Source organism: Montipora capricornis, chromosome 4 (assembly GCF_036669925.1).
Source record: "Montipora capricornis isolate CH-2021 chromosome 4, ASM3666992v2, whole genome shotgun sequence".
Lineage (NCBI taxonomy): Eukaryota > Metazoa > Cnidaria > Anthozoa > Scleractinia > Acroporidae > Montipora > Montipora capricornis.
Genome location: NC_090886.1, coordinates 3,724,381 through 3,734,380, shown reverse-complemented (window position 1 = coordinate 3,734,380; position 10,000 = coordinate 3,724,381). Strand labels below are relative to the sequence as shown.

At 38.4% G+C, this 10,000-nt stretch overlaps 1 protein-coding gene and 2 long non-coding RNA genes across 8 annotated transcripts in view; 2 read left to right on the top strand and 1 right to left on the bottom strand.

Moving 5' to 3' along the window:
* Positions 1-364, top strand: part of LOC138045255 (uncharacterized) — a 4,971-nt gene extending 4,607 nt beyond the window's left edge. Inside the window, exon 2 of the long non-coding RNA XR_011131560.1 lies at positions 1-364. This exon is cut by the window's left edge and continues 589 nt beyond it. This is a non-coding gene — a long non-coding RNA (uncharacterized lncRNA).
* A 2,348-nt stretch (positions 365-2,712) lies between these two features.
* LOC138045256 (uncharacterized) overlaps positions 2,713-10,000 on the bottom strand; it is a 16,392-nt gene continuing 9,104 nt past the window's right edge. For 2 of the 3 annotated variants that reach the window (XR_011131563.1, XR_011131561.1), the window contains exon 2: positions 2,713-6,668. This is a non-coding gene — a long non-coding RNA (uncharacterized lncRNA). Of the gene's footprint in view, positions 6,669-7,156; positions 7,305-10,000 lie in introns of those variants that run through there. The other variant, XR_011131562.1, reaches the window with a different exon arrangement.
* The window catches only part of LOC138045253 (uncharacterized), a 17,762-nt gene continuing 15,293 nt past the window's right edge, over positions 7,532-10,000 (top strand). The window contains exon 1 of one of the 4 annotated variants that reach the window (XR_011131557.1): positions 7,532-7,737. The gene's annotated coding sequence lies outside the window, so the exon portion shown is untranslated. Of the gene's footprint in view, positions 7,738-8,523; positions 8,777-10,000 lie in introns of those variants that run through there. The other 3 variants (XR_011131559.1, XR_011131558.1, XR_011131556.1) reach the window with 3 other exon arrangements.

The window sequence follows — 10,000 nt, the reverse complement described above, 5'->3', positions numbered from 1 at the left end:
AGGAGATGGCAAGCAGTAAGTGTGCAAAGGCAGGACTTTTCCCATAGTTGTTCACAGATCCCAAGTGATGAAGAAACTTATCCTATTGTGTGACCTGTTTAGCAGTATCAATGCTGTCATACAGAAAATGCCCATCTCGAGTGGGTCTGGAACAGTTGATGTGTGCGAGTCCAGAACATTCTTGAGGACTTGTTGGCATGACTGCTGTGAACTTGATGAAAGCAAGTTTTATTATCCTGATAACTTCTGGATAACAGGCTTTGGAAGGAAGAATCCAAACTATTTTCCAATGACAGCACAAAAATATTCATTGCTGGTCTAAACCAAGGAAATATGTCAAATAAAATCATGCATTACTAATTTATTAGATTTGCCTGGTCACATTCTGGTTTGTCTGTTCACCATGACCTTGGGGTCAAATGTTTTCCCGATCGGCCCTCCAACATAATTTTTTGGATGGGTGACTTGGGTTATGGAAGTCAAACTTTGTTTTAGGCTTTTGTATATTTCTGAAAATCAAAACTTTACATTATAATATTAGCTTATCTAAAAGGTTGTTGTCACTGGTAATCAAGGTAAAGAGAGGCTGAGAAAAAACATGGCACCAGACTGTGAGAGAAGATACAGAAGCTTGGTGCTCTCTCCAGAGTCCACCAATGATAGGATTGTCTGATAAAGTCAGCCGCTTCAAACCCCTGGTGCAGAGAACATGTGATGCTAATTAGGACCGTACTAGCAGCAGTAGTACACTTGTGGGATTTTGGCCATTAGACGAGGTTTAATGGGGAACTGAAGGCAAAAAAGAACTATTTTTTATTTACACTTTAGACCATGCACAATAATGTTTTAACTTTTTTTCTGGCATATCATATGCATCGTTTTTCCACCTAAAAAAATTTCCAATTTTGGGCCTACTGCATTGCAGCTCAGAATGGAGGAGTCAGCAGTCATTTTTGCAGCTTATGACATATGAAATGGGGAAGAGATGCGAGAGCGCCTCATATAGAAGCAGTGTTTTGACTGATGTTTGTCGTGAATATTGAGTCCGCGAAGAAAGAGTAAAACAACGAAGAAAATTTCCACATCAGCACTTGTTTCTCTTGATTATGAAATCTCTGGTCCCCATATCATGCGTCAAAGCAGGCAGAAGAGTTAGTTTTTGAGCCCACACTGAAAAGGCAGAAAGAGCAGGAAAAAGCACAACTTCGAACATAATTTTCTCGCAACCCCACAGACTCAACTTTACTTATGTTAGGCTTTCCAAAAATGATGTTGGAAAAATTGCTGATTTTGGCCTTCAGTTCGCCTTTATTGTGATTGTGGCAATATCACTGGTCTGCTGTATATTTGCTAGGACTGGAATTAATGAAATAGACCACTCTCAAAGCAATATTATTATTGTGCTAAATTATTGTACCAAAGGTCAATGTAAATTTTTGATCTTGTTAAACGAATTAAGAGATGCCTTACTTTAAACGTAAAAAAGAGTCCAGCTGGGGTTAGGACATCTTGCAACCAAGATATGAAATGAATGTATAGTTGAAGCGTAGGTCATAATACATGTAGATGAATGAGAGAACCTGTTTACCAACTGTGTGGCTTTAATTTATTGCTCAGTTGGTAGAGCAGTTCACTGGCACAGCAGAGGTCATGGATTCAAATCCCCCTGGAGCCATCTTAATTTTTCAGATGTCTTTATTATTAGTCTTGGCTCTTTCATCATTAACCAAGATATACCGGTAGTAAGGACGTTGGATGTACACAACCAGTCTGGTTTAAGGAGAGTAACCAACTAATGGCCCCTTTCTCTAGGGTGTCGGTGGGCAAGCCATTTTTAAAAGAACTCTCCCAATTGTCACATTTCAAAAGCAAACTTATTGATGATCATGTTGTGACATGGAGGGTGATTACAAACTGCAGGTTGCAGGTCATTGTTTCGCCATAGCTGATTCAACCCAAACCTTTACTAATGCCAAGATTGGCCTAAACACAATGTTGAAGCCTAAGGTTAGCATTTTTGTGAAGGTTTGGATTGTTTCAGTTATGGTAAAACAATGACCTGCAACCTGAACTTTACACCCTTCGGTTGTGACAACTTCATGTTGTCATTGTCCAAAATGAGTTTTAATCTTAGGTTTAGGGAAAGAGTGGCTGAATTCTCTGAGTCAAGTAACCAACACTTTTCATCGGAAATTGCTATTTATTGAAACCAAGTTGCACAACTATGCAAAATTGGTTGGATTGCCAGTGAAAAGTTGGGGGTAGGGGGGTGTGTCAAAAATGAAGACCGTAAGACCCTACAAGACCTGAAAACTTGAAAACGAAGAAAGTAATTAACCTGAAACACTCAATTTGACTTACCCTAGGCCTAAAGTTGGTTTCTAGGCCCAGAGTGTGACAGGGCCTATTTTTATCCAACGGGAAATGAAGAAGTCCGGCCACATGTGGAGTCTGGTTACTCAGTTAAATATGGCGGATCACCCAGCTTTCACTTTGAAACAAGTTGTTGCGATCGAAGGACTTAAACTTCGCTTGAGGTGACTTTTACATTTCTCTAACAAGAAAACTGGGAGGTCTTCTATTCGTTTTCAAGTTTTCGGGGTCTTTACGGTATTTGAGACACCCGGGGTAGGGTGGTAATTTGTTATTTTGTCTGAACACAAGTGGCTTAATTTACTGATGGTTTCTTAGAGTAATAGACATGTAGCAAAATAATGTTTTTCCTTTTATTTACAAACTCATATAAAAAAATAAAGTAATAGTAATAACAAAATCAGCTTATCACCAGAACATGACCATTAAGTACACCACTGCTATTAATTTTTATGACCATCAAGTCTTAAATCTAATCCCAATATTTAACTAATTACCGGTATTACATCTTCCATGTTGGTTGTTTACAAAGTTTTAACTGATATGGAGGAATAAAGACAAATTATAATTAATACAAGGAAGTCAGCCAAAAACGGTTGCAATATAGATGCATGTTGTGTTCCAAAATCTCCGTCATTTTCCACCAAATAGTCAGGGCCCATTTGTTGAATAATTAGACGGATTAGATTACTGGCAACTTACGTTGCAGTTTATTTACTGTTTCAAAAAGTTTCCACAAGATTTTTAGAATTCAATTTTGATTCATATTTTGGTTTTCCTTAAGCCTAAAATTACATTGTTAGGACCTTTTTAACTGCTGGAATTCAACCCTTTACAGCCTTGTCAAAATGTTTTTGGGGAGCAGGTTATAAGGAAAGTGGAGACGGTTTTGGTGGCAAAGGCACAGGCCACTGAAAAACGCAGACTGCAGACTGTGCAGACCATCTGTAAAATGAAAATTTGGTTAACCTGAATTAGGCCTAAATAACATTTGGTTAGCCTGTTTACGGTTAGCTCTCAATAATAGTGAGGGTAACGCCATATTTTTCCCCTGGTCTGCATGGTCTGCACAGTCCACAGTCTGCGTTTTGGGGTGACCACCAAGCGGGTGCCCAAAGCATGTAAGCTAGGCATGTTTCCGTAAGAAATTTTTGAAATTTAGACACTCAATGCAATTTAGTGAAATCTGGGGGATCTAAAGTGACGAAATTTCACATATGGAATTGACACTTGCATGGTGTCTGATAAGAAATACTGGAATGTTAGTTGAATAAACATTTCACATGCACCACGCAAAAAAATATTGCGGAAGCGAATTTGTACGTCAAACAAGCATTTTTCCAAGCCTTAAAATATCATCTCCAGTGACTTGACTTTACAGCTAAAATTGTGTTGTCTGTTTTTTTTTTTGTCTCACCTGTCGTAATCAAAATAAGACATTTACTGGAAGGAGACGGTCAAACTTTCTGAGGAGGTGGCTCATTGAGCCGTTGACCGGCCGGTTTTGAGAAGGCTGCTTTAATGGTATGTAATTGCAGTTTAGTGTTAATCGACGTTTGAACTGGATCCAGTATTAAACTAGCACTGAAATTCTTCAAATGATCAACTTCACTAAAAATGGCTTTGGAATGATGTTACCCTGGTTTTAATTGAACATCAAAATATTTTAAAATCTTTGTTACCCCCCTATTTACAGGAAAACTAACATCTGAACTTCAAGTTCATCTTTAAAGGGGCAATGTCAGGCCATTTTGAGCAAGATTGCAAATTCATAGAACGGTTTTCAGTTGATAACAGCTATAAAATAAGCACAAAGCTGGTTCCTATAAAGGTATATTTCAACACACAGACTCTTTTATAAACCTGTTTTTTGCCAGAAAAGAATGTCTCAAGTTAAAACCATTGGATTAATGTTTAATTAAGGTTTCCACATTGTAAATCACTTTAAGTCAATGAAAACATATTCCGGCCAATACTTTTGGTTTATATTCACCTGAAATCATGAAGAAAGTGATTTGGAAGTGGTAAATTTTATGAAATTTTAATCAGAAATTGTAACAAACACTATGACAGTACCCCTTTTTAAAAACAGGTTTTTTTAAACACAAAATTGGCCCTGTGGTCTATTAACCTTGGTGATAAAGACTACTAAAGCAAAATTAGTTGTATTTATATATTATGCAAGCTAGCCACTGCTTTAAATTGACTTTTATCTTACTTTCTAAGGTCACTAAAAATAATGTATATATGTATATGTAATAAGACCATATGTATGTCACAATGGATCAAGTTCTTGTTAACCTATCACCCCCTCTGTGCATCACTGGTGAGTGAAACTGTCTGGCACTTGACAAGGCAAATTCTTCAAGTTCCAGATCTGAGACCTTTAACATTGGCTCAACAATTAAATTTTCCAAACTTAAAGTGAATAATGTTTTCAACCCTGTGATACTTATAGACCTGTATGACAAACTCAGTTTTCGGCTACTGACGTAAAATCCTGCTCTTGAAATTCATTTTAATTTCCTTTCTACATTTCCGAATAGAATTTAAACGCCTGAGTTTGACATCACTAGCAAATAACTGATATACATATATAATAAGAGTGTTACACTAAATGGGGGTTATGCTAATACTTGGAACACTTCCATCTTGCATTTACGATATGTGAAAGATTTTATTTGCAAAAACTAATAATTAATGTGGCTCAATCCCCCTTTAAAGAATCTGACTGTACTATTTAAAAGGATTGACTCTGCAACACTGTATCTCCAAACAGCTTTGTTACTGTCCTAATGCCAAACATCAATAATTATTTCTTCACAAAATGAACTCAATATCATGATGTCATAAGTTACCTAAGCAACAGGAGAGCTATGTAAAAGACCCAATGTATTTTTCTATGCAGATGCTTTATCTCAAAAACAAATAAATTTGGTAACCCCCAACCCACTTCTTGTATTGCTGAAAAGTGATTTGAAGGTTAAATTAATTAACTTAGACTCTTGTAAACTTACAGCAAATTCTCTGAAGCCGATTCAGAGCAACCTGGGCAATGTTGGCAAATTTAAGGGGGCTATGAATCTGCTCGTTTTACTTTGCAGAGAGTTTGATCTTATCCTTCTGATCACTTTGTAGCAATGGAAAATGGGAAATGCCATGTTTATTTTTGAGATTATAAGAATTTAAGACAAAAAATGGCTGCTATGGTGATCTATCACACCACCAAAATAAAGGCCTTCAGCTGCCTTTTGAAAGGGTTTGCACAAAGTCATTTATGTAAACAACAAAAAAGCAAACAATAAAATATAAAAAATTAATTCTTACTTTTGTACACTACAATTTTTTTACATTGAGCAAAAAAAAACTATTCTTAATTTTCTTGAGCTAATATCATTTGTCAAAGTGAAAAATCAACAATAATGCAACATTTCAAAGGAGATTCCCAATGAATGCCAGTCGTGATGAGATCATTGTACATGTAAATTCTCACTTAATAATTTTATACTCTGACCTTTAATGGTCACAGGTATTCAAGCTGCAAAAAATGTTTTTGGAGGAGAGTGCTAAGGGTTTAGGCTTTGCAGTTTTGTTGAGAATATTACTGTGATTTTGCGTCAAGTGGCAAACTGCGTTTTGGTTTCCATCAGTCAAATTTCTGAACATAGCTGGGAAGATCGATTCTGCCTCCGGAGAATGAATTGGAGTTTTTGTTTAGTTCACAGATCGAATATTATGATATTCTTTTAGAAATTCTTTGGTAAAGAGATTCATACAGATTCCATCGCTTTCCATTTCTAACATTTTGGGATGTTTTTGATTTGTGCTCAAGTGGCTGATTTTTTGGTAACTGAAGGCATAAATAATGTAACACCTTGTCACTAAAAAAATAAAAAAAAGAAAATAAAGTGGATGACCAGTGTTGTCATTTTTAGACTTGTTTACAACAGTCCCAGATAACTAAGCATTAGCGAACATCAGAATTACAACAGTCTTGGAGTACATCATCATGAGCTTGTGAAATACACTCTGGATAAAAAATCATAATGCATAATACGCACTGTGTTCATGGAGCAGTAAGTTACAACAGTACCTCCATCAGAAAATTAATTTGCCAATTCTTTATATTGCTTTCCATCTGTTGTATAAAATTCCTCCAGTTGCCACTGAAGCGTTTCAAATGTTGGCCGTTCATAAGGTTCTGTTCGCCAACAAGCCATCATTATGTCATACAGCTTGTCCTGACAAGTGTTTGGTTTGGGCATCCGATAGCCACGTTCGACTTCTTCCACCACCTAACCGAAAAAAAAAAAAATGATAAGAAAGAAAAAAAAAAAAACCGTTGCAGTGGCATGAAAGATTTTCAGTTGGTCTTTGCTGTCAAAATGTCACACCACAGTATTTAACTTTGACCTCAAGGCTCTCTAGGGGACTCTCTAATCCCAAACCAATGCCGATTTGACAGAAACACCCGGCTCCTGAATTGGAAGTAATAATAATAATAATGATAATTTAATAATAACAATAATCATAATAATCACTTCGTTTACCCTCGGATTTCAGAGTAGCTAGTGGCTAATATCTCCGAGCATTGAACCTATACAATTCTTAAGAATCCCATGGCAACTGGTGGGAGGCAAAACAGTTGGCTATTTTACAAGTGCGCCAGGAAATTAAACCAGGGACTACCTGAAACAAATTCAGTGAGTGGTCAGAACTCAGAAATTTCATCTCTCTCACTATTTCGATCAAAATCAAGGAACTATTCATTTCGTAAACTTACTAGTTACAGCAATCCCTCTAGAAAGAAAAAGCGGGCTTGTTCTTCCAACAACTGTTCTCAAACCCAGCTGCATGGCCGAGAAATTTCCTCTTGCCAATATTCTCAACGAAGCTGCCATCTCGGCAGGTTAGTTTTGCAGGTTGCAGGTTGAAATTTACTGTGACTGTTACATGAATAGCTAACCTTAGGCCTAATTAGGCCTAAAGAAACGTTTTTAGGCCTAAGGAGGCCTAAAGAAACGTTTTTAGGCCTAATTAGGCCTAAGGTTAGCTATTCATGTAACAGTCACAGTAAATTTCAACCTGCAACCTGCAACCTGCAAAACTAACCTGCCGCTGCCATCTTGTTCGTGGTCGTCAATACGTCAGATATCCCGGATGTATTTCCAGGCCTTACTCAATTTCCTCGAGTATGCCTGGTGAAGCTTACAAAAAATGTCTGGTGTTTTCACTTGCACGCGGAAATGAGCGGCCTATTTCGCGTTTTCTCTCTGGTTTTCATAAATTTTTCCTTTTTTCGAGAATTAGCTTGTGATTCCTCAAGGTCAAATAGCAACACAGTGGTTGGAAAACCTCAACTTGGTAAGAGCAACCAACTGCGAAGGGAAAAGTTTGACTCAGTAGGGTAGGGTAAACATTGTTCGCCAAAACGAGCCTTGTCTTCTTATGCACCAGTCATTTGAAACCCCCGCACCCCCCCTCCCCCCCCCTTCCGGCTTAAGCTGGGCGTTCACTTTTTATGCAAGTGAAACTGAGTGAAGTCCCCGGGAAAGGGGACAAAAGTGAGTGGTGCATTCCCCCGCCCCTACTGTTCAACACATGGTACTCCCTTTGTAAAACAACTTATCATTGCCAAGGGAAACCCTGGTTAAAGAGGCATGTACTAAAACCCGAAACACCGAAACGAAACCATCGGAACGAGACCACCGAAACCACCGGAACCGCCGAAACCATCGAAACACCGGAACGAAACCAGCGAAACCACGGAACCACCGAAAAAGCTATAAAAACTTGAACGGAGCAAGGATGGCACAGTGGGTTAGTGTGCGGCCTTTGTGCAATGAGGTCCTGAGTTCGATCCCCGGATCTCCCATCCTTGTTTCGACTTCTTTCCTTTCAGTGTAGCCTAAGTAGCTTTAAATGCCTGTAAAAAGAAGCCCTGGTGGAGAGGGGGGAGTAAAATGAGCGCACCGTCGACCTCAGGTTTGTCAGTTGAATTACTGTTACGAGTTATCGACGTTAAATATGGTTACTTTACTTTTAACAAAACGATCGAGACAGCCTCAATAGCACCACCGTTATTGAATTCCGGGTGGATTGTCATGAATTTTCCTGCTTCAGTTGTTCTTTTATCACAATCTTTGCAGTTTCCCAAACGTAAAAAGAATGAAATTAAAATATTCTTTTATTTGTCTCCCTTTACGACTCAAACTACGTCACGCAATGTGAAGCGTTTTCCCATGAGCACACCGCGGCCACAAACAATGGCACATCCGGTCACGGAAGGCTTGCAGGTCTTGCAGATTCCTGGAAATTTGAAGCGAGTGGCATGAAAACGACGTCGTAAACAGTGCAAAGACCAAGGTAACAAACAAAAAGTACGAGGGGATAAGGTTATGACGTAAGGATGTTAAGACATTTTTAAACATTTGCATTTCGAAGTGTTTTGTTCAGATTGTTAAAGGGGCTAGGTCACGCTATTTTAGGTAATTTTGTTTAATTTTGTTAATTGAGCTCTTAACGTCAAATTGGCAGAAGAATAGTCTTTCACTTGCAAAATCACGGCCACATAACAACTGAGAATGATTTTCCAGCTGTGTAAATGACATTTTGATATAGACTGATAAAAATTTGAAAGAAGGTGGGCCGACGTTTTTCAAATTTACCCAAATTCAATCCATTTCAATCCTCTCCAGTTTTGTCCATCCATGTCCCTTCTTGGCCTCCCTGTGTTTTGTTAGAGATCTTCTATAGTTTTGAACAGTTACTTTGATATTTTAGTTAATTCTACGACCATTCGATCAGTGCTGAGATTGCCTAAAATTGCGTGACCTAGCCCCTTTAAGCTGTTTCGGTGGTTCCGTTGGTTTCGTTTCGGTGTTTCGGTGGTTTCACAGGTTTCGTTATGGTGTTTCGGTGGTTTCGGTGGTTCCGGTGGTTTCGGTGGTTTCGTTCCGATGGTTTCGTTTCTGTGTTTCGGGTTTTAGTACATGCCGGTTAAAGACACTGTTGGCAGCCATGAAATAAACAGATTGATCTTTCAGCGGCCAGCAGATAACTTGCAAAGGTTCCTCAATGCACAGTGAGTATGTCAAAATATCATTATTGTAGTAGTTTCATTGATACTTCTGGATAAATTGACAATGAAACACAACGGGCAACTATCACAGTAGTGTCAATCGCACAAATAATAGCAGGAATTGAAACTGTTTCAACTGATTTTGATTATTGCATACAATGTGATCCGCCTCACTGCAAAATCGAATTATCGCGGTAGACTGGTAGACTAGAACCCAGTGCTTTTCAGCAAAGACAGTATATACTAGAACGGAGGCTCAGTGCTTGATTATTTCGCGGGAAACCCCTTGCACTGTGAAACTGGGTTTCCTGATGACCGAAGTACAACTAAACGGTGGAGCAAGATGTAAGTGTTTTCCTCGTTATAAAAAACGAATTACTTCGTTCTTATTTAAGGTTAACTGCTCTAGTGTGCAGTGCAAATTAGTGGAAAGATCATGAGGTAGGACGCTGTTAGTATCCCCCGACGTTTGACATTTCCATTCAGTCTTGCTTTATCTATCTTGAAAGGTGAAACAGGGCACATTCTCTGTGAATGGAAACCGGT